Genomic DNA, 24,794 nt, shown 5'->3' on the forward strand with positions numbered 1-24,794 from the left:
GATTGATATAATTTGAAAACTTTCATTAAACATTTTACGACTACATCTGGCAACATTCAACGATTTTTTTTTCGCTTTATCATCTGTAATACGTTTTTAAAAAATTAAATTAGAATTACTCTCAGCTGATTTTCTAAATGGCGAATGAGGTTAAATAAAACAAAAACAAACAAACAAAAAAACACTCATTAAGTTTTCTTTTTGCCATTATTTCTTCTACAAAAGTATTTGATTTATTAAAAAAGGTTTTCAAAATTGACAATCAAAAGCAATAGAATTTGATTCGAGTAAAAATTTAAATGTAATATGAGAATCCATCATAGATTATCTATCATCATAACTTCCGTTTCTGATTGAGGTCAAAGAATAGATAATTGATGTTCATTATTTGACAGTAAGAGATATTATTCAATCATTTCTTATATCATTTGGTTCCTATTAAGCAATTAAAAAATAATTTAAGGCTGTGATATGTCTTGACTTATTCCAACAATTTTAAAAACAATAACTTACTCAAGTGATACGAGATATGCTTTCTCAAGACAAGTCCTTTTTAAAAGGCATTTTTTATCAGTGATTAAACTTCGATATGTGCTTTTAATACAGTAACAGTTCGATAATAAAGTTTACAAGCATAATTAATAATTCTTTTTTTTGTAAATATTTATTTTCTTCATCTAACACCAAACAAATGGAAACAACACAGAGACCTATTTTGAAATTATCATTTTTATGTTGTAAAACCTGAAAAACATATGAAAATTTGGTTTATTCATAGTTTTTTATTAGTAGATCAAATATCCAGATTATATCCTGCAGACGATGATATAAAACGTTTGCGCACAAACCAATCTAGAATATCCCTTTGATCGCGATCATTTTAATATTTAATCTTAGAATATCCTTATTTAAGAATGAAAACTTTTTTTCCACCTTAATAGCTTTTCTTAAACTTCTTCCGTAAAAGAAAGATGAGTTTGTCGATCCATCGATAATGAATCTAGCTAAGTTTTTGGCAAAATTAATCTTCTTTGATTTATGCCAGAACAAAGGCTTTTTAATTTAGCGATATTATTTTCATCATGGCTCAAAATATTTTCTAATACATTATCTTGCAATTTAAAGAAATTTCAAATAGTATACATAGTTTTTAAAGTAATTTTCAGGCATTGATAACGTCTTTTCATCGAAAGAAAGAAATAAGCTAAAGAGTAGTTCCTAATTATTTTCTTTTTATTATTTTCCTCATTATCTCCCGAAAACAATATTTTCCTTATGAATTTATACTTAAGATAACGCACATTTTAATTTTGTGGGAAATGACGTATATAATAACCATCGATTTATGAATAAAGAAAGGCAAATTAAATTCTTCATCATAGTTCTTTCATTTTTATTAAAAATAGCCTAGTAAAACAGCGAATTTTTTAAATTCCTAATTTAAATTTCTATAATTTAAGTGGTTGTTGTAATATAAATATTTACTTAAATTAACTAATTAAGTTAATTATAATTTTAATTAAAAATTTAAGTTCGAAAACAATTTTTTTTTTGTAAAACTGTTAAGGTATTTAAAAATGATCAACATCATAGTGAAAATAAAATTGATTATCTCTATGCTACTTCTTGTATTTTTATTGCAATCATAACATATCTCCACTTTCTACTTAATAATATATTTGATAAAATGGCATTTAGCAACGATTGAATTCGGCGAATGCAAGGTAACTTAAATCATATACTAAGTTATTAAAGATAAATATAATAAACAAATAAATAATAGAGATAAAATAATAATAATAAGGATAATAAAAAATAATTATTATTAATAAAGAAAAATGATAAAAAAAGTTTAAAAAAAAGATATTTATATGTTTCTTTGGTATTATCCACTGATGTGCTATGATTAGTTATAAAGATTCTAAATCATAATTTTAAAACTCAGTAAGATTTTAGAATTCCTAATGCATTAGAATCTCTTATATTCTATAAAAATGTTGATAAAAAACAAATATGTCAAACTTTTAAATTTATAACACTATATTGCGTTCTTTAAAAGTTTAACAGATTTCAAATTATTCTTTTATATATAAGTAGTTGATAAAGTTTTAAATTTTATGTAGTATTTCTTTTATATACAAAACAGTTTTTATTTTATGAAACAATATATTAGACTTACCATTTTGCTCAAGATTTTTAATTAAAAAATTTTGAACTAAGAAGAAATTTTTCGGAAGTTGCAAGATAGAAAGTTTTTAGTTCATTATTTAAAACGCCTGTTTTTTATGACTCATTTTAACATTCACCATTCAATCTTAATTTGAAGTTGATATTGTGCATTTATTCTCTTAGCACGTAACATGTAAATTTACCTTTGACTTAGAATTAATCTTCTGATGACTAAGAGTCTAATTTCACAGGTAAAAAAATTGCAGGTCATTCTAAATTCTGTTAAGAGTCAAGTGTTTTCCATTAAATGCGATTAATGTCCTTTTTCTCTGTGAATGCAATTTTATTCTTATTACTAGTCAAATATTGAACTTCATGATGATACTATTTTAACTCTTAAAAAAACTAGCTTAATTTAATTTATTCAATTAACTCTTTTTTTCCAATTAGTATGGAAATAATGTTGTCACGGTAAAATGTTCAGTTAGAGACTTTAATCAAGATTAATTCATTGTGATTTTTTTAAAAAAAAATTCCAATCTAATGTTGAATTCAGCTTTCATCATTGAATCCTTGATCATAATGATTGAGATTAGACTATATTCTAAGGAAATAATCTAGAATGTTTTAAATATATTTTCATTAATTAAATCTGTTTGAATATAATCATTTTTTTAAATGGCCCATATTTACTGAGGTTTAACCTTGTAGCATCAAGAAATCCAGTTGGCACTGTTGTGTTAACCCAAATATTAAAGGTTAATTTATTTTTTAGCAGAGAGGGGATTTACATCATATTAATTAGAAAATGCTTACAATCAAAAATTTGATTGCACATCTATTGAAAAAATCCTTAGAACAATCAGTAAAACTTGAAATCATACTTTCGATTTTCAGTTACTAGATCACAAGTGAAGCAGTATATTTCCTGTCAGTTATTTTCCCCATTATTAAATATTATTATTAGTAATTATAATTCATAAACAAAGCTGCTTTCAAAAATTGGTTAGAATATTTTTTTAGGAAATTTATTTCGATGATCCAGTTAATATAGATGAGAAGTCAGTCTTATTCAACGACAAAAATGCAGTTGATAATTTATTTCAAATTACTCAATTTCAAATTGATTTTTCATTTTTTTGTTTTCATTTTTTTAAATATTTTACTTGTGATTTTAAAATATTATTCAAACCATAGGAAGTATATTCCCATTAGAAAGAGCGGACATTTCTATTGAAACGTTTTGTGATTTATTATCTTTATTAATAATAAAAGAGAAAATGTATGTGATTATGTGTGTGTTCTCACGGTATAGGATAAACCTTTTAACACATACGTTTAATGACTTAGACACATATGTGACACAGACACATTTAAGGAGGAGAAATGTACGCCTCAATGTGTTCTTTTAGAAATTTCATTAATTTAAAATTAAGCGAGATATTGATATTTTTTGTGATAACTTCAGAAAATATTTAGAATAATCACATTTATTTTTACACTGATTTTAATTTCAAAATTATATTTTTAATGATACTAGTTTAGTTTCTGTAAATTTCTTTAGTCTAGATTTTATTAATTTATAAAAGTATTTTTAAATCTATTTTACTTCAATATTTTCATTGTTATAATTGGAATATATTTTCTTTATTTTGTCAAATATTTAATCCCTCGGTTCTTTAGCTTGTTGACAGATCAAAAAGAAGAGTTGCATTTATGTAATTTATATAAAGAAAAAGTAGTTGCAATATAGCAAAAATTAGAAATTAGATGAATCTGGAAAGTTAATTTTAAATGTCACTATGGTATAAAAGGATTGGATTCTATTTAGATAGTTTATATACATAAAAGATAGAAAAGGTGTAAGGCTATAAAAAAGGAGCAGCTTTGATGTCTATCACAATTTAAAAAATTTGCATATCTGGTGGAATATATATAAATATTGAGTAGTTATGTATAAGGCATTTAATTGTTAGTAATCACAATCAACGTCCCCGACGAACCATCAAAATTGACTATCTTTTAAATTATCATTTTTAAATAATATTTTAATTCTGTACAAATTAGGCATTTTCATTATATAAATAAAAGTGGAACAATACGAACGTTACTATAAAAAATAATATTTTAATTCTGTAAAAATTAAGCATTTTCATATATAAATAAAAGTGGAACAATACGAACTTTACTATAAAAAATAATATTTTAATTCTGTAAAAATTAAGCATTTTCATATATAAATAAAAGTGGAACAATACGAACTTTACTATAAAAAATAATATTTTAATTCTGTAAAAATTAAGCATTTTTTAATATAAATAAAAGTGGAACAATACGAACTTTACTATAAAAAATAATTCTGTACATCAAATTAAGGCCTTGAAAGCTAGTGGATTACGAACTGGAAAAGGATTGTGATCTTAAAATTACGTTTCTTTATCTGGACACAGTTCATAATGGTATGATTGTTCAGAAATACCCTTCTCTGTGCGATCTGAGCTATAAATTTAAACTAATTAATAAAATTACGAAAAGTAACACTTTAGGTAAAGTAATTTTGGAGTAACTATAGTATTCATCTGTTTCAGTCTATATACTCTGATCGACTTCGAGAAATTATTTTAGTTAATAAATACAACTTATTGGTGTAAGCAGGAAAGGCAAAGCATTATACTTTTTTTCGTAAATAATAACTTTAAATGTGTAGTTCAGGAAAAGTAACTAATTTAAATCTTAAAACCATCCTTATAGCAACATAGATCTAAGACTTAAAAATTTTAAAATGAAAGTATTTCCATTTAATTAAAATTTTATAGTTTTTCAATATTATATTCTATATAATTTTCTAGTTTTAAATGTCTTAGCTAGATTCTGCTTTATAATGGTTCTCACGCATATGCTTTTCATCAATAGCCATCATCACCGAATCTCATTTACATGATACATCCCCATGGTAGTTACTCTCATCACAAGGCTTGCGGAACTAATTGTCCACAATTACCGACGTCATCCATCACGTGAACAACAATTACATCAAGATACCGTTGATTCACTAGCACAATGTTACTGAATATGCAGGATCAGAGTTACGAGACAGGTGATTAATTTCATTCCCCATATGGAAGCTGATTGGAATTTTATTTTGAAATCGAGGTATGGTAGGCTCATTTAGTAATTGATGGAGGATCAATCATATTGTATAAAGTAATTGTATATCAGAGCAAGTAAATTGTATTTAAAAATACAACAAGGGAATAAAAGGATTTATATTGTAAATATTAATTAATAAGTAATGAAACAGACGTTGAGAGTGTAAGTTATCAAAATACATTTAACTATTTAAAATTTCAATTCAAACTCGAGATTTTGATGAATTTTTATTTTTCAGACCACCTGATCCCCCAAAAAAGAAACATTTTAAGAATTATGTCTGTTTGCGAAAAGGAAAATTCAAAAATATTTTGACTTATGTGGACAAAATATATGGTGTTTACCCCAAATCTGTTGATTTCTATCAAATTCTGCACGAAATCCATTCAGAAGTATTTGCCTGTCCAGTTGTCCGAGTATAAATGAACTCGATAATAAAAATGTGGTGAAAAATGGATTCATATTCATGTATTAACACTTAAGCATCTTAAGTGTTAATATTAAATTTGGAACCAAATCTATAAAAGAGTTAATGGTCTGGCAATCTATACTTTCGGATCCTGTAAACGCAGTAGCTCAAACGCGAAATGCCTTAAATAAATGAAATTTGACAAGTGATCTTGTGATTACAGTTGTAATTCTGTGTCAAATTTTAGTTTCAATACGTAAAACCAGTAGAAAAAAAATATTGTAGTTACTTTTTATTAAATAATTACAATTAATATAAATATGTGTATACATATGACAGAATTACCATATTAAGTAGCAAAACCGAGCTTAGCGCGACAACTTGGCGACCATTTAGCGACATGGCGACGGATTTAGGCGACTTTGGCGACCAAATAGGAATTACTGGACAAATTTAATTAAATAATGGAATTTTGAAAAAAAACCCCTATATTAACATCAAGTGTCATCCACTACAAGTTTTAAAAAACGTATTTGAACTTGAGTGGATGAATAAAAAGTATTTTATTAATGATTGAAAATTTGAACAAGATATATATAGAGTGTGAGCTAATAGTAGGAATTGAAAAAGGCTTCCAAAATACATATTTAGTTTCCAGCTACTTTTGTACTAATTATATATCCGTGAATAAACTACGCAGAATAGTCTCTAATTCTTTCATAATTATCATTCACTATTGGGTCTCGGTTAGTTTACATATACTGGTTTTCTTTATTATAAAATGAAGCATTCAACTTTCTTGAGAGGATTCTAAAAATAAAGATCTAAGGAATCATACCATTCACACTTTACCCAAAACTCTAAGTTTTATGCAAGGGAAGGAGGAATAACACATTTATTAGAGAATGTGCGAGAAAATTTCAAGCGAACCACTGCGGCCCATTTTGTTTAACGTCTAATTAAAACTCCACCGTTAACATTTAAACAGGGCTTCGAAAATCTTGAATTAATCTAGTGTTCAATTCTCAATAAGCTTTTTTTAAATTATTTTTTTAATTTAAATAGATTTTTTAAATGTTGAAATAAAGATAGTTTAAAATAAAAAATTGTAAACATTTTGAAATCTATGAGTTTCAAAGCAAATTTTGAATTTTGCATGTGATTAAAAGTAATTTTAATTCTTCGGAATTTTTTTTTAATGATTACCGAAGAAACACACATTATTTTATAAATAAAATGCTGTAAACATGAAGCAATTAATTTTTGGTATGTTACTAGAGATATGAAAAATATTTCGTTTGAGCATATCAAGACTAATAGATTTTAGCGAAGAAGTTTGAGGAGGCATTTCTGTATGTTTTCCTCTCTTGTCTATCTTAAGTCTAAAATTACGTATTCCTTTAATTAAAAATGTTATACAGTAATTATATAACTATCTAATGTATAAGGAATGAAGGATTTTAAATTTCTTATTCTCTCTTTCTAATACCAAAACTACATAAAATAGATCATAGAAGTGATATTATATCACAATTAATTATAGATTTAAGGCAATATTTTCGATAAAAAATAAACTAATTCACATGTAATGAATATATTGTTGTGGAAATTGCGGTAGGGGATGAAAAAGTTCAACAAGCCCAATAACAAATTAGCGATGATAACGGCGTAATGCGTCTGTAGTGTTTTCTATACTTAAGATAGAATGGATGTTTAGCACAAATTGAATTGAATTAAAAAAAAATATCAAGCCATTTTGATATGGAAAAAATAAATCCAAAATAATTATTTTCAAAACTTTTACTGAAAAAGAAAAGAATGCATTACATTTTCAAATCGTTGTATTTGCATTTAACATGAAACTGTTTTCCAGTATCGGTATTAGGTATTTTAACCACATATAATATTTTGCAGGTTAACTATCATTAGAATTTTTTAAAACGGGAGTAATTTGATAAATTTTTCAAAATTAAAAAAAAGACATGGGACCCACAGTATAAAAGAGAAAAAAATATTTATGAATAATTTTACGCAATATCCTTTTAATATAAGCTAATACAATGTAATGAATAAGTTTTAGAAAGAGCTAAAATTCAATATTTTAAAATATGATTAATGGCAGAAAATATTTTACATTTCTGTTTAACAATGAGCGATATCAATAAAAATATTTACACTTTTAAAGGGCAAAAGATTTTATTAATAAAATTATGAAATGTTTCAAATTCTCTTCCCTTTGTTTTTATTACTGGCTTTTGAATATTTTCGTAGACAAAATCTTTTGATACCGAAATAACATCATGGAAACAAATGATAAATGTCTCTAAAGTTATTTCTTTATAATAATTTTATACTTTTCCATTAAAATTGCTATTCAAACAATTTTCCGTTTGATTTTCTTATTAAAATAAATGTATAATACCTCTAATTGTTGATAATCAATCCTATAAAAAGATGCATTTGCAATGAAAACATTTATTTTGAAAGGAAACTAATCTTTTGTGTTTTGATGTTCTTATTATCATTTTATGCTGTTAACTTCTTTAAGAAGATGCAAATATTTTTCATTTGTTTTCCGTTTCTACATGCATGAGTAAATCGTAGGAAGATTAAAAAAAAAAAGGAATAACATTTAATTCGAAAAAAATGAATCAATTTAAGGAATTGAAAGCTGGTCATAAAATTCCTAAAAAAACTAATAAATTCAGATAAGTAAAATTAAAATAAATACTTACAAATGTTAGTTCTTTTCATTATTTACCTAATAAAGGATTTAATAAATATTTGTTTTCATTGCATAGAATAATGCTCCCCTTTTTATAATAAAAAATAAACTTTATTTAAGTTATTTTCATTATAAAAGAAAAAAAAATGAAATTCGCTGACTGGTAAAAGAATAGGATAAATTAACTTAACATTTAATATTCTAATTACTGTGATGGAATTTTTTGTTTGTTTTTGTTTCAAGAAATATGATGCAAAGTTTAAATGTTATTAAAAGTAATGCAAAGAATCAAAAGTTGTTTTCATTGTGTTTTTTTTTTATTTAGAGTTTCCACAATTAATTTGAACAACAAATATTTTTAATTTCGAAAGTGAAAAACAGTTTTATTAAAACAAATTCTTATTTGATTTGGCTTATGTAATGAAAACTTCAATATTTTTGTTTTCTTCAGTGAAGCTCTATTCAAGATCTAATTCTTTATAAAATAAGTAGAAGTTTTTATGTTTGTGAAAACTGAAATGCAAAAAGCTAATCAGCTTATAAACTTCTATATCATATTTAGAGTTTCTAAACATAATAACTCTTTTTGTAACTGACATATTAAAGCCATAAATGACTTAAAAAATTGATTTCGATTTCTTGAGACTGAAATTTTAATAAATAAAGATATGTTTTGTAAACAATTCTGAAAACATTTACTTTGTTTCAGGAATAATCTTTATAAACATATTGAATCATTTACAACGCTTGTAAACTGCTTGATTTTTTTACAAACATACATTATAGATTATCGACCGAAGTATATATGAGTAATATTGTTTATAATATTCCAAGAATTTTGAAATAAGAATTAATCCAGCTAATAGATAATTATTGATATTCCACGTGCTACTTCAAAAACATTGATTTTAGAGAAATTGTACATTTTCAGAATTTTATTCAATAACAGCAATATACTGATATTTGGCATGTATTGTAAACTTTTCATTGAAAATAAAAGCTGTTAAAGGCTTTTCAAAATAATTAAGATATTTACTACAAGGATGTTAAGCCTTCCGCATAGATGATAACTTTAGAACGTTTATAGACTTGCTGGAATTTTTTGAGTTCAAAGTATTATATTACAATTATTGAATTATGCTTTTAAAAATGATATTTTCAAACATAATATTTTGTTACAAATAAAAATTTTCATAAAAATAAAGAAAATTTGCATGCATTTTCCATACATTTTTCTGTGCTTATTGCTTTTTCGCCATACTTTCCATTTAATTAAATTTGAAATAACTGTTTCTGAATGAGAATATATCAATTATTAAAGACACTATTATATATATATATATATATATATATATATATATATATATATATATATATATATATATATATATAATAAACATTTCTATTATAATCATAACGTTTAATATATCTCATACGTTGAAACAAGTATGGGATATATCTGAAGCCATAACCTCAGTAAAAAAAAAAAAGCCACTTTTCTAACTTATTTTTTTAGTTGCTTTAAAAAAAATAATGAATTTTGAGACATTTTATGAATATTTTAATAAGAAAGGCATTGTTCGAGAAAAAGGCCCATGTGCATGTTTTCTAGTTTAGATAAACTTGAATGCTATTTTATGAGTGCATTTTCATACATTTCATTTTATTCTAGTTTTAGTTTCTGATAAAATTGAATATTATAACTTGTCACAATGATTGAGCAAATTTTGTATTATTTTTATTCTCTTTGTCAATTTCATAATATATCAAAATAGAACATGCTCGTGCTGAAACAAAACAAATATTAAGAAAAAAAAAGTTTCTTTTTATTTTTCCGTTTCAAATTTTGACAGTTGTGGCTTTCCAAAACTTTGAGAAGTAAAGTAAGGAATGCGGCACGTTTTTCAAACATTTTACGACGCGAAATGTTGAAAAAGATTCAGTTCCTGTCAGCTTAGGACAATTTATGAATGATGAGAAAAAGTATTTTATTTTAAAAAGAAGAGACATAATGCGTTTACTTATTTTTTTCTTTTCTGCTAAAGATATCTTTTATTCGGTTCAGTTTTCTACAAAATATAGTTCATTATTTTCAATTCTACAATTTCATAAAAATTTATATTAGATTAAATCCTTTAAATTAATTATAAATGAACTATTGCTTTTGTATTTTAAATGGAAATAATAAATGATGATCATTTGTTAAATTGAAATCGGTTTGATTGATTCATATGAGATTTCTGTCATATTAAAGATGTTTACATTTGCTTCGGTCCGACATTTAACTTTCTATAAATATTTCAATTTATTTACTTACTATATTTTTAAACCAATGGCTGTAATTTGTTTTCTATAGATAACTGTAAATTAGCTGTTGCTGTAATGTTAGATTTATTAAATATATATAAAAAAGACTTTATGGAAATTTCACCAAGAGAATGAAGCATCCTATAATATTTTAGTTTCTCGTGCTATTTTGAAAGTTCCGTAGACAACTTGCATGTTTTTTAGAAAATTCTATTAACCCAGATGGTATGGAATCTCTCTAATAAAGGTATAATGTTCCCCCGTTGTAGGCCTTGGGTGAAGGCCGCAAATGAATTTGACAGCGTTGGCGAATACTAATTGAGAAATATGAATCTATAGCGTGAAATATAGCATTTTTATCGAATCTTACGTACGATCTTGACTTGTATGATTATTGATATCTATCATGCGATTAATACACAAGTACCCTAAAATCAGACAGCTATTCTGTATACTTTATTTTTTGAAACGGATTAAATTCAAAAATTTGCTGCCTGCCTCGCCTCCACTAAAAACAATTGTAGTCTCAAAATACCGAACCGAATTTCACTGATTTAAGAAATGCGTATTTGTGTTATTGCATTTACATGATTGAGAAAGTACAGACTTACAAACAGTTAATTCTTAGACATATTTAGACTACAATTTTATAAGATTTTACACTGTAGAAATGCTAAATATGTGTACTAAATTTATATTTCTAGCTCATTATTTTTTGTAGCTATCGAGTTTACTTATATTCGAGCAATCAGATAAAAATACTTTGTTCGGAATAGAGTTTTGCTCAAAATATGATAAAAGTCTACAAATTTGATGCAAAAACCATATACCAGAGTTCATCTATCTAGTTTAAAACGTGTTTAGCATGTTCACAAATAGATGAACAGGTACACATAATGCTAAAAATGTATTTTTCTTACTCATGGAGTTTTGAAATGTGAAGATTCGTCAAAATATGAAATTCGAATTTTTTACAATAATTTCTCTTTGTAAACGAAAAATTAAAAAAAGAATTACATGTCGTGAAATTTCAGTAGATAATACAAAAGGTATACAAAGCACATTTCTTACGTTCTTAAAGGTTTATGCACCATACAATTACAATAAATCTTTCGTAAATATATAGTTATTAAAGAAATGCTTTTAGAACTTCAGAGATAAAAATGGAATATTTTTTTATTTGGAAAAGACCCTTCTATCTGAACAAAATGATGGAAAAAATTGGGATAGTATATTATTTATAGAAAAATTGTTAATTTCTGTTAAAAGAAAGAACATTTTCATTTTAATTTATAAAAAATATATATTTTAAAACAGATAAAAATGCTATTATAAAAAAAAATTGTATTATTTAAATTCCACTTTTTGAAGCACAAACAAAATATTCATAAAATGTCCTTCCTGGTTTAACTTTATTAAGGTATTTATTTATTTTATTAAGGAGCTAAAGAAATATATGTTTATTTTTAGGCAGTGCAATTTTCTGTCAACTATCATGGCATCGTTCCATATATCTGAGTATAAGCAATCGTTATAGACGCAAATATTTCCTTTTAAATTGATTTCTAATAAGTTTGGAATTCCAACACGTCTTCTAGAATGTATACAACCAAAGCAATCTCGATTATTAACCATTTCAAAAGGTGATCTTACATTATGCATCTGAGTTAAAACCCGAGCTGAGAGAAATCAGTAGAAGCCCGGGAGCGCATGCTTCGAAATTACCATTAATCCATCGACATACGTCAGTCAGATTTGAACCTGTGCAATTTAATGGGTTTGCATAGGTACATACATATCCCACCGGTACCATAACCCATCAACCTCCGCTTACTACTACCTACTCGTTGACGCATGCGCCATGTTAACTTATTCCAAGAATCCATCACAGCAATGAATTCATTTTGGGCACGATCAGAATTTAATTTCAGAAGATCATTCATCTCCGAGTTATTACGGAATATAAGGGTAGTAATCAAAAAGGGGGGGGAGGGTTTCTACTTTCTTTCTAGTCGAAACTCAAGAATTTCCGGATTTTATCGGCGACCTTAAACTGAGAAAAGATAGAAAGATTAATAGCCGCTGTGGAATACTTCCATTAATTCCAGAAACGTGCGATGCGAGGCGCATATTTAATTTCGGAAATGATAGATCTAATATACGCTCGTCATTAACAACGGAGTCCCGTTTTATAAATCTTGTGTTATATTCTTGGCGAAGCATCCGTTGGGAATGTTAGCATATTTTGAGTTGAGGTTTATGGTCTTTACAACGTAAATGGGGAAACATGTTTTCTTCTCGGAATGTTCCAGCTGCGATTCTTTTTAAAAAATACTTAAGGGCATCTGATTTAATAAATTTGGAAAGTTTGGGGTTTTGTTTTATTTTCCCACATTTCATTCTTGATATTGTAACCTCACTGATTTAATACCTTATTTCTTTAATATTTTGTACGATACTGAATATTTAATATTTAAATTGTTCCTCGTATTATTCTGCTGTATAATTTCGTTTACATTGTAGGCTTTTGGCGATTCCCTTCTTCACGAGTCTTGGTTTTTTTCCACTTATGATTTAAATCTGGCTCCCCTTGTGATTAAATCTGAGTTTCTCGGTTCTGAATATACTGTTGGTTATATTTGGAAAACTTTTTATCTTGGTCAAAGTGCGTCTTTTACTATGTTATATATTTATAGTCTAATCTAAAATATTCTCTAGATTTTTTTAAAGAATTTTTTAAAAAAGCTAAACAAAACAATGAAAAAATTTATATAATGCCAATAATAAATGCAAATTGTTATTCTACGTTAAAGAGACATCTAAAAGTGAGTTTGGGAGGCTGATAAATAGTGCCTATATTAAAAAAATGAACAAAATAGGCTTGAGATACAAATTAAAGGAATTCGTTTAATATTAAAAATATCACACTGAAAAATGTTTTCTACAAAAGCAAAATATTAAAATAAAAAAAAATAATACTAAAGAGTATATTATATTCATTAGATTTTCACAAATGATAGTAAGATATCTTATTTAGAAAATTATATATATGCTTACTGTAATGGTCAAATATTAAATCCATGCAAAAATTAAAATCTCAATTCAAATGTACCTTAAATTCATAAAAAATTCTCACAGAGCAAATTTGTTGTAATCATAGTCTACCTTGGATCACTAATCCCTATCTGGTGTGTGCTGCCTTATACTGTGTATCCACAACGAGAACACTTCCAGACAAATATCTATGTTTATGGCGGGCGTTTATAGAAACAAGTTTCTGTAGGAAAGATACATTTCGAATAGGAGGAATCGGAAGGGAGTCTGGGGGTTATTTCTTTTCTTGGAGTCAGTTTGAAGCGACATTGGGAGTGAAGAATTTTCAACCCCAAATGATAAAATGAATGAAGAATTTATGGATCCTTTATTGTTACGCTGCTCATGACTACTGATATACATTGAAAAGTAAAGCTCATTTATCTCCCTGTTATTTGAAATGACAGTTCGTGTAAAAAACGTTTTCCTTGAAATAATTAGATTTCTTTTTCAAGCCGGGGAAAATTAATAAATGGTCTTCTGGAATACTATCTTAAAACAAAATTACTCAGTTTTTCTATCTGATTTGCATTGTTCTTTGTATACATATGACAAGAATAGAAGCTATTTTCACTATTCCGAGTATTCAAATGATTTTCAGCTTAGTAAATTATTTTTTGATTTTGTTTTAAAAATTAAATACCATAATATCAAATATCGCTAATATAAATCCTTAATTTTACATAGTATAATAGGGAATATCATTATACATCATTTTCATATAAATTCGATTTCTATTTATTCATTTAAAACATACACAGCTTCAGAAATGCACAAAATATTATACATTAACCAAACAAAGAATAATTTATAACCAAACAAAAATATGGATAATCAACTCAAAGATGCATTTTTTTTCTCAAATAAAGCAAGAAAAAGAAGATGAACATTTTGAATAAAAAAAATATGGAATGTAATACTAAAAGGCATGACTTAACTACAAGCATTTCATTTCATTCTCTTACATATATATTTCAGAAAATTGGATATTTGTTTCCTAAATAAAGTCAAATATTGTGCTTGAAATATTCTGCTATACTTTTACGCTCCAAAATCGATTGTTTCAGAAGAAAAAAAAATTGGAAGAGGGTTTCAAATTATTTTAAAATTGAGCTTATGAAATGCAATACATTTTTCGTAAGCCTTTCTGAAAATCCATCATAAGCCTACTCTGTCGTCATTTTTACCATCCCTTCCTTCTACTACGTACTTTCGTTTTATGCTACATTCCATTTTCCTGCACGCAATAAATCATGATTCCAAACAGGACAAAAACAGTTTTTCTATACAGGAAACTGACGAAAAGATTTCACTCGCGACAACGTTCAAATTCTTAAACATTTCCGTTCACCACTGTGCCAAAAGTTCCCTGGCAGCTCTTCAAATCACTTGTTACCATAGCAACAGGAAATGACGACGAGCGAGCGCTAAATGAATTGTTTGCAGTAACCTAGGTGACACGACTTGGAATATTTTCCCATTGTGTAAAAATGATTTAAAGGATTCTCTGCTGTAAATACATCCTTTTTGACTTTATGCCGGAGAATAAAAATTCCTATGGAAAAACCTGCTACAAAGTATGAAACAGAATATTGTTCTTGTCTCATTTCATAGAATGTAACAGGTGCTTACAACAAGCGATTTTCTCAGTCTTATTTCCGAGTAAGAACAGTTGTTTAGGTTTGAGTTTCGTAAATATTTGCTCTTGCTTTATGGCTTGAAATAGCTGTATTTCTCTATTCTTTATTCGCTGATGAAAATTTTGTTTCGATATTTTTAAGATAGAAATGTTTCAATACCTTTCGAACTATAATACATTTCTCTAATGATATTTAAAGTACATAGATGAACAACTTATTTGTAGCTTCTTTTATATATTTTAATAAAAAAAACTGAGGTATTTAAAAACAAGAATATGCGTTGGTTAAAAAATTAAAATAGATTATATTATCACCGGAGAACACTTTTCTTTTAATAGGAAATCTCATTTTTTTGGGACATGTACTAACAGATGGATTTATGCCAAGTTTAAATATTATTGCAGCATTTTCAATAAATTAGCATATTATATTGTTATTACTTATGGCACTTGTACAAGACCGCTGACGAAGTTAGCAATTTAAGCCGAGTTTGTGCAGTAGCTTCTGAAGGTAAAGACCCCTGAGCATCCTAGGACAGAGGTCTGACTTCTAACTCATATGAAGATGACACTCACACACTTGCTTGCACAACTACTTTTTACAAGAGGACTCTTTCACACACCTCACAGATAGAATACAAAGTAAAGAACAACCATGTCCAAACCAGGACTCGACCTCGGGACGCACAGATCACGGGGAAGACGCGATTCCCCCAGGCCAGGACGCCAGCCCATATTATATAATTATTACTTAAATAATAGTATCAGAACAGTAAAAAGGTGATTATAAATTTAAAGAGGGACCCAAAATATAACACAAGATTTGAATTTACAACTATTAGTGTAGTAAAGTGCTGGCAACCCTATTAAAAAAACCATTTGGCAGCTGATAATTTAGAGTAAGTAAAAATAAAGCGTTACACGATAGAACAACTTGTTAACCAAAGATTTGAATTAAATAAAAAATACAGTTTTTTTCTTTAAATTGTTATGCTTTTATTGAATCGTAAAGTACAGAGCTTTGCTGACATATATGCACTCTTTTTGTCGCAATTTTTCGTCAGCATTTTGCATAAATGTGTCTGACTTTCGTTGATGCAGGATTGAATTTCATCCTTCAATGCATGCCTGTTTGTGGGCTTGTTTTCATAGACTTTTGACTTCAAATAACACCATAAAGAGAAATCCAATGGTTATCAAATCATACGATCTAGTGGGCCAATTCTCAAATTTTTGAACTGTGGCCACCAGACTTTCATTGTTTTTGAAATATTGCCCAACAACGAAAACACGTTGTTCTATCTTGTAACGCTTCCTTTTTCCTAACCCTAAACTATCAGCTGTCAAATGTTTTTTTTTTAAAAATAATTTTGCCAACACTAATATGTTCGAATGAATGCAAATTGAAATCTTGCGGGTTTTTTTTTTTTTCTTCTTTAGGGACACTCTTTGTAAGTATCACGACTAACTAATTATTGGCAACTAAATAAATTTTTTGAATTCATATAATGTGTAGTAAAAGCTCATTTACACATTTCACCATTATAAAATTGTATACATCATAAAGAAGCATCTTCATTCTTAAAGCATATGATTTCCTAATTTCTCTGGAGAATAATAAAGCTACATATTTCATAGAAGTTTTCAAATTATACATATTTCTATATGCTTCTTACTATTGCAATATAAAAACTAATTTCCATAAAATGATAAATATTCTATGACAACAATGAAATATTTAATTTAATATTGTCACGTAGAAATAAATTCGTAGTAAGATGCAATTTCTAAACGGATTTATTTTAGCGTAGTACTTTCACACGGACAGCGTTACAACTGACGATTTATCAGCTGTAGTCTTTTTACATACTTGGAGGAATATTCTAGAACACTCAACTAGGGAAATATTTACATTCTTTAAATTTGCATATAAATTTAAAAAAAATGTAAATTATTATTCTTTGATTTGAACTCGGGTTCCTTTGCATGGTAGAGTAGTGCTCTAACCATTAGGCTATCTATTCCTGAGCTAGACTACGGCAACATATATGGCATTCAATGCTGTAATTTTCCTACATGTATATTGTTTTCAATTTAACATGTTATCATTATACTTTACTTTATTTCATTACTTTATTGTTATTAATATACCTTACTTTAATTCATTACTTTATTGTTATCAATTATTTTGCTTCATTTATTTACTTTATTGTTTCCAATTACTTTGCTTCATTTATTTACTTTATTGTTCCCAATTACTTTATTTTTATCAATTACTTTGCTTTATTTATTTACTTTATTGTTACCAATTATTTTATTTATTTACTTTATTTTTATCAATTACTTTATTTATTTACTTATTGTTATCAATATACTTTATTTACTTTATTGTTATCAATACATTTTACTTTATCTCATTACTTTATTGTTATCAATATACTTTATTTACTTTATTGTTATCAGTATATTTTACTTAATTTCATTACTTTATTGTTATCAATACATTTTACTTTATCTCATTACTTTATTGTTATCAATATACTTTATTTACTTTATTGTTATCAGTATATTTTACTTAATTTCATTACTTTATTGTTATCAATATATTTTACTTTATTTCATTACTTTATTGTTATTAATATACTTTACTTTATCTATTTTATTTATTACTAACAATATACTTTACATTATTTCATTACTTTATTGTTATCAATATATTTATTTACTTTTTTGTTATTATTATATTTTATTTTATTTCATAACTTCATTGTTATCAATACACTTTACTTTATTTCATTATTTTATTGTTATCAATATAGTTTAATTTGTTTATTGAATAATTTACTCTATTTCATTATTTTATTGTTATCAATTTGTTTCACTTATACTTATTCAATTATTATAATTATGTTTATGGTTTATCATTTCAAAAGAAAAGAGATTACATCAGCGAATTCCATGATATTTTTTAATCATCGTAGCAAATCTAATAAATGCAGTCCATTCTGATTAATGAAGAATTATTCAATATTTGTATTAGACTCATATTTATTCCGCAGCATTTGCTACTGGTTGAGGAAGACTCATTTATATTTATCCCCATTTTACATAAGAAGCTTACCCTTTTATATCTATTTAAAATCCTCGCAATGCATCACTTGCTGGCCTCATTCTTCAAAGAGTTACGCTTGCCTTTCATTGCATTTTAATTCAATTAAATGCCATTATTTTCGAACGCAATACAGGGTTCTTAAAATGAAATACATTAATATCGAGAATCTTCGCGGCAAAAGTTTTCCATTAATATACCATTTTCTCAGCAGGAGTTTTGGTATGTTCGAGAATTGAAATCCCATACCGAAGAATAAACTTTGGTACGCTTCCAGAAATCGTATTGTTGAGAAGAGCCGGACAACAGCAAAACAGTGGCAAGGAATTGATTCTTTCGTTCATTTTCTTCCTTTTCTGGCTCTAGATTTCAATCTCGGCGAGAAGATAGGGGTAGCTGGTGATGCATTCAAGCGAGGAACCACATTTCTTCGTTCTCGATGGCTTGCTTGTCAAAAAAAGCAGTTCTTTGGAGCGATAAGCATTGTAAAAAGACGCCTGGAAAATCGTAAGATCCTCATCTCGACCAGTAAGAAAAATAAAGCAGAACATTGCACGTATCATCAATATTTCGACACAGATATAAATTTTTTACTTTAGTTTTTATAGCTATTTTTATCTATCTAATAAATAATGTTTTAATCTGATTGTTTATAAAATATTTTTCTCCCCTTTTTGGTTTTTTTTGTGCACTTGTAAAAAAAAGAAAAAGATTTTTCTGATTATCCGTGAAATTTTATTATATATTATATGATGTTGTACATGAAAAATTTTTTAACGTATGAAATAACTATTTTAAATTATTTCAATGAAACAATTATTTTAAATTTTAATAATATTTAATTCTATATTAAAAAATATTGTATTTAAATGTATATTGACAATTTATATTATTAAAAATTATTTCAATGAATCAATTATTTTAAATTTTAATAATATTTAATTGTATATTAACAATTATCTTATATGAAATAATTGTTTTGAATTATGAAATGTATGAAAACCTTATTCTAAATTTCAATAATCATTAATTTTATATATGAGTGTAGTTACATTTATATTAGTTACTACATAATAATTTAAAATATAATTTAATTTTAAGTAAATTAACTGATGTTTTCACTTATACAGAGACAAATAAGTACCTAATCGAAAGTACTGAAATTAATTGGACACGATTACGTAAACTATAATAATTCTGAAATGTGTATTTTCAGGTACAATTCTTTTACAAAAGTATTTAAAAAACTATCTTTTTTAAAGCATAAATTTCTTATTAAGTTAAAAACAGTTCTATCATCATTAGTGATTAAAAATGGATATAAAATGTTTAACTTATTTTCACATTGGCAATACAAAAATAAATACAAATACATCATTAAAATTATTCATATTTCTTAAAAAAATTAGTAGTCTTGAGGTTTTTTCTTTCATCGTCATAAATTAATTAATTAGAAGAATTTAAAAATCAAAATTTCTCAATTAAAAAAAAGTTTCTCAATTTTTTTTCTTTCTATAAATCCTACTTAATTTATTCTGTTAATTGAAATATCCTTTTACAGGGAGAAAATTAACTTGATAGCATTGTAAATTAAAATTTAGATAGCGAATTAAAGCATAGGTACAACGGAGAAAAACTATAAAATAACGTTGATTAATCTTAATCTCATACAATAGTGATCTAAAACTTCCTATAAAGCCAAAAATTAGTATAACAAATTAGCTGAAAAGGTTTCTATAACTATAAATTTTATTATTTTTATTTTGAACAATAGAAGCTCTATAATAACACTTTGAATTCTAATAAATGAACTATTATGTTTCAGACGTTGGAATAATGATTCAGTTATTTCAGTTTCTAATACCCCATTAACTATATCTATTTATAAATTTAGAATACTGTTATGAATTCGGGGTTCTTTCGATTTGTTAGTCGATGACGAAAAAAAAAATCATCAGGCCTACGTGACAAACAACGACTTTTATTAACACGAAGACAAGAATATGCAGAGAACAAATGCACAGCCGAAATGAACACAGGCAACAAACAGCAGCACACTACAATAAACAGTAGACCACAAGTAGTGATAGGTAGTAATAAAAACCACAGCACACAAACTGGCCAGACAGAATTCAGTAAGAGGAGGAAATATTAGTAGTTACTCTCTACAGTCTCTCAGACGCTTGCAATTCTCCACTGTCTCTTCACTTTAACTGCATCTAACTGCCGACTTACTACTACATGACTGGCTACTCCTCAAACGAATCGATGCTGCTTCTATAATAAATACCAGGACTCGACCCACTGCTTAATTCAGAAATCGCTTGAGCTCCACACAACGCTTGCTCTTCGTTGGACTAATCCAACTATTCACCGGTGACTTTTTCCCCAACTGTCTTCAACTTAGACTGGTGGCTTTTTATAGTTCTCGGAGCTGGGCAGAGAAGGTTCTAGAATAATCAGACATATTTATGTCCCTATTGGCTCTATCGCCAAAATTCTGGAAGATTCCAGTATTATCTATTTTGTCACCAAAGTCGCCAAATTCGTTGTGAAATCACCAAACGATTGCCAAGCTCTGGGATCACTGATTTGGGACCCGATCAGCATCCAACAGAACTGATCGTAAAACGGTCTTTCCAGTGATTAAATTAACCATGATGGGAAGCCACATTACAGATTTGTAATAATACATAAAATATACGGATATTAAAGGAACTGCAGCATATTTTTAAACAGAAGATCAAAAGAAATAATTTCATCCCAAATTATTGGTTAAATTCTTTTCCGTTTGCTATAAACAGTCTTTATGGAAACTGTTTTTATCCCATCTTATAAGAGAACTTAATTTATCGCAGCCAGAAACATTTATTTCTAATTCTAAAGATTGTCTACTTTAACATAATCATTCTAGATCAACATGAAATGGAAACTTTCATTTGAGAATACATTACAGTTCATAAATTGTACAACCTCATTCAATCTTTTTCTCATTAGCTGAATAAAGTCAGGGAGTAATTTCTGAGTTAATATCTCAGATCCATTTCTAATTTAGCTTCGCATCTTGAACAGTTATTAGAATCCGAATTTGAGAGGTAGATATTTTTAGCTTATTCATATTTAATGCTTTATTCATTAAATGGCAGAATCAGATATAAGTTCTGTATATTCTGTGAAAACATCTACGGAAATACAAAGCATTTATTTCTCATATTCACGGGAAATGTAGAGTAATCAGAAAATTACTATTCAAATGTTTCAGTTTTACAATTGCGCTAATTTTTAAAATAGTCACAAATTTTATTTAAAGTTTACAATTTTTATTTTGTCTGAAATTATGAATCACAATACATCCAGTATATTTCAATATTTAAGATGAGCCATAAAAAAATTTAGGAGCAATTTATTAAAAAGGAATGAAAGATTTTCAGCAATTGTTTACAAATACAAGGAATATTTTCTTTAAAAACTCGTTATTTCAAATGTCTCTGGAAAGGCACGGTGAAAGTCACTTACTTACATCAATACAATTTGGCTCTAAATATATTTATTTACTAATTAAAATTCAATGAGCATGAATGAATCCTTTCTTGTTTTGAGTCTTTTGTCTTGTGAACATCTTGCAATGCAATAGTTGTTGGTAAAATACTTATATAATGGTTCTTAATCAACAACACTTGAAAACGCTCGATCGTGTCCTGCATGTATCGACTCAATACAAATAATTCAAATCTGGTATGCAAAAGTGTGTTTTAAATTTTGCATCAGCGACTTTTTGACACAATGAAAAGTTATTGACTGACTCTCCAATCCCCTCCCAGAAAACCCATGGAGAAAACCTAAATGACCGGATTGCCCCGACAGCAACACTGGGGGGGAACTGTGGTTGAGTCCTAAGGGCTATCGCTGGCCACGGTACAACCCTTGCATAAGGAAGTACATTCCGTCATCGATAGGAGGAGCCATTTCTTTTTCTTTTTTTACTATGGACAAAAAATATCTGAATTCCTACTCACCACATTCGTATAAACCGTTTTTTTATGATGATTTCATTCTTTTTATTGATTTTTAAAAGTCTTCAATGAATTTACGATGACCATGTATTACTGTACATTTTCTTACTCAATGAATCGGTTTCTTTGTTCCTTTATTTAGATACAGTTAAACAATTTTTTTAAAAAAAAATATTTTATCCGGAACTCTTTTCTAAGGACCCTGGAAGTTCCCTTGAATAATATTATAACTCTATTGCTTCAATACATGCGAAATTTCTTATTTGTAACTCGGTAGTTTCTTTGAAAACTTTTTAACAAGCAGATCATGGAATAAACATCCAATATACTCATTTAAACAATTTGTGCTTGTAATTTCAGAATGAATTCAAATAAGTAAGTAAAAATATTTGTAGTGAAGAGTTAAAACCCCAATTGTAATAGGAGAAAAAATATTGCATTTTCTTATCCACAAAATTTTGTGATACACATAAATATAATATAAATACCTGTTATAGTGAAGAATTATCAACATAAAAAGAAAAAATAAGAGAAGCTTTTATTTTTTGTCTTTATCAAAAATGCACGATTTTTATTGAATCGAATTAACAACATCAAAAATGGTGTCCCAAAATCAACTCAGTGTTTAAATTTGCCACCATTCGTGCAGTAAAGTGTTGATAACTCTATTAAAAAACCCATTTGACAGCTGATAATTTTGGTAAAAATGGAGCATTAAACGATAGAACAAAGTGTTTTCATTGTTGAACAATATTAAAAAAATAATGAAAGTCTGGAGGCCATGGTTTGAACATTTGAGAATTGGCCCCTTAGGACGTATGATTTAATACCATTGGATTTCTTTTTATGGGATTATTTGAAGTCACAGGCCCCTGACAACAAGTCCACAAGCATGAGTGCATTGAAGAAGGAAATGGAAAGCTGAATCAAAGAAATTCAGTCCCATTTATGAAAAATAGTCATGTAAAATTTCGATAAGAAAGTGCGAATGTGCTAGCTAAGCCTAGGAAACCACTTGCAATCTATGTTATTCCATATATAACCTTATACTGACTACTTTACGATTCAATAAAAATATAATAATTGAAAAGAAAAAAATGTTCTTTTTTTTAAAAAAAATTATTTCAAATTTTATGTTAACACGTTGTTCTATCGTGTAACGCTTCATTTTTACTAATTCTAAACTATCAGCTGTCAAATGGATTTTTAAGAGTTACCAGCACTTTACTACACGAATGGTGGCAAACTCAAATCTTGCGTTAATTTTGGGAACACCCTCTGTTAGCAGAAATGGTACCTAAAGTTTTTACTTCTTTAAATTAATATAGTTATATTACAGCGTAACATAATTTCACCTTCTGGAAATATACATCCTTTGATTACTCAGATCATAATTCATTCGATCATATCAGCCGATAATGCACAATATTTAGCAGATATATAAGAACAAGTATTTATTTAGAGATTCTTATTGATTTCTTTTAATTAATATTACATTCCACATATCAATTTATCATAATCAGTGACATCTGAAATTAAAGTAAACCACGTTCATCCTTTCATGCACCTCTATGTAAATCAGACGCAAATTTCCTTTTATAAAAATGATTGGAATTCCCAATGAATTAAATGAAATGTCAACCTCGGCTTATTCGATTTCTTTTCCTTCAAGACCTTTCAGTTTTCTTTGAGAAATCTTTGATATTGAAAAAAAAAATGTTTTTTTCCCTTACTGTATAAACTTTTAAAATGATATTCAAATTGAGTTTGTCTTCGAAGTGCTTAGAATTTGATAGAAAAATAATCATTTTGGAGTTCTGGCCATCTAAATTCACTTTCGAATTCGAAAGTTCTTGGAAGAAAAAGAAGGAAAGTTGAATATGTTGCTATTCGTTTATGAAAAAAAAGTTTCCATTCGGTGATGTAAAAAATAAAATAAATAAATAAAAACTTGTAAAGATTTTTTTTCGGAAATTCTAAAGGTCTTTTTGTATTTTTTTTTTTTTTTTTTTGGCTTTTCTGACCAAAATTATATATTTAAGATAAAAAAAAAATTGAAAGAAAAAAAAATGAAGAGTGAATTAAAAGTTCTTTAAAGTAAGAAATACGATCTAAAATTAGTAGTCAGTAGGCGAAGAAATAATAACAAAAAGTTATTACTTTTTCTGAAAAATCCTTTC

At 27.1% G+C, this 24,794-nt stretch overlaps 1 protein-coding gene across 3 annotated transcripts in view; it reads right to left on the bottom strand.

Moving 5' to 3' along the window:
- LOC129963547 (sodium/potassium-transporting ATPase subunit beta-1-like) overlaps positions 1-24,794 on the bottom strand; it is a 201,458-nt gene that overhangs the window by 91,253 nt on the left and 85,411 nt on the right. The window lies entirely within an intron of this gene.

Source organism: Argiope bruennichi, chromosome 1 (assembly GCF_947563725.1).
Source record: "Argiope bruennichi chromosome 1, qqArgBrue1.1, whole genome shotgun sequence".
Classification (NCBI taxonomy): Eukaryota; Metazoa; Arthropoda; class Arachnida; order Araneae; family Araneidae; genus Argiope; species Argiope bruennichi.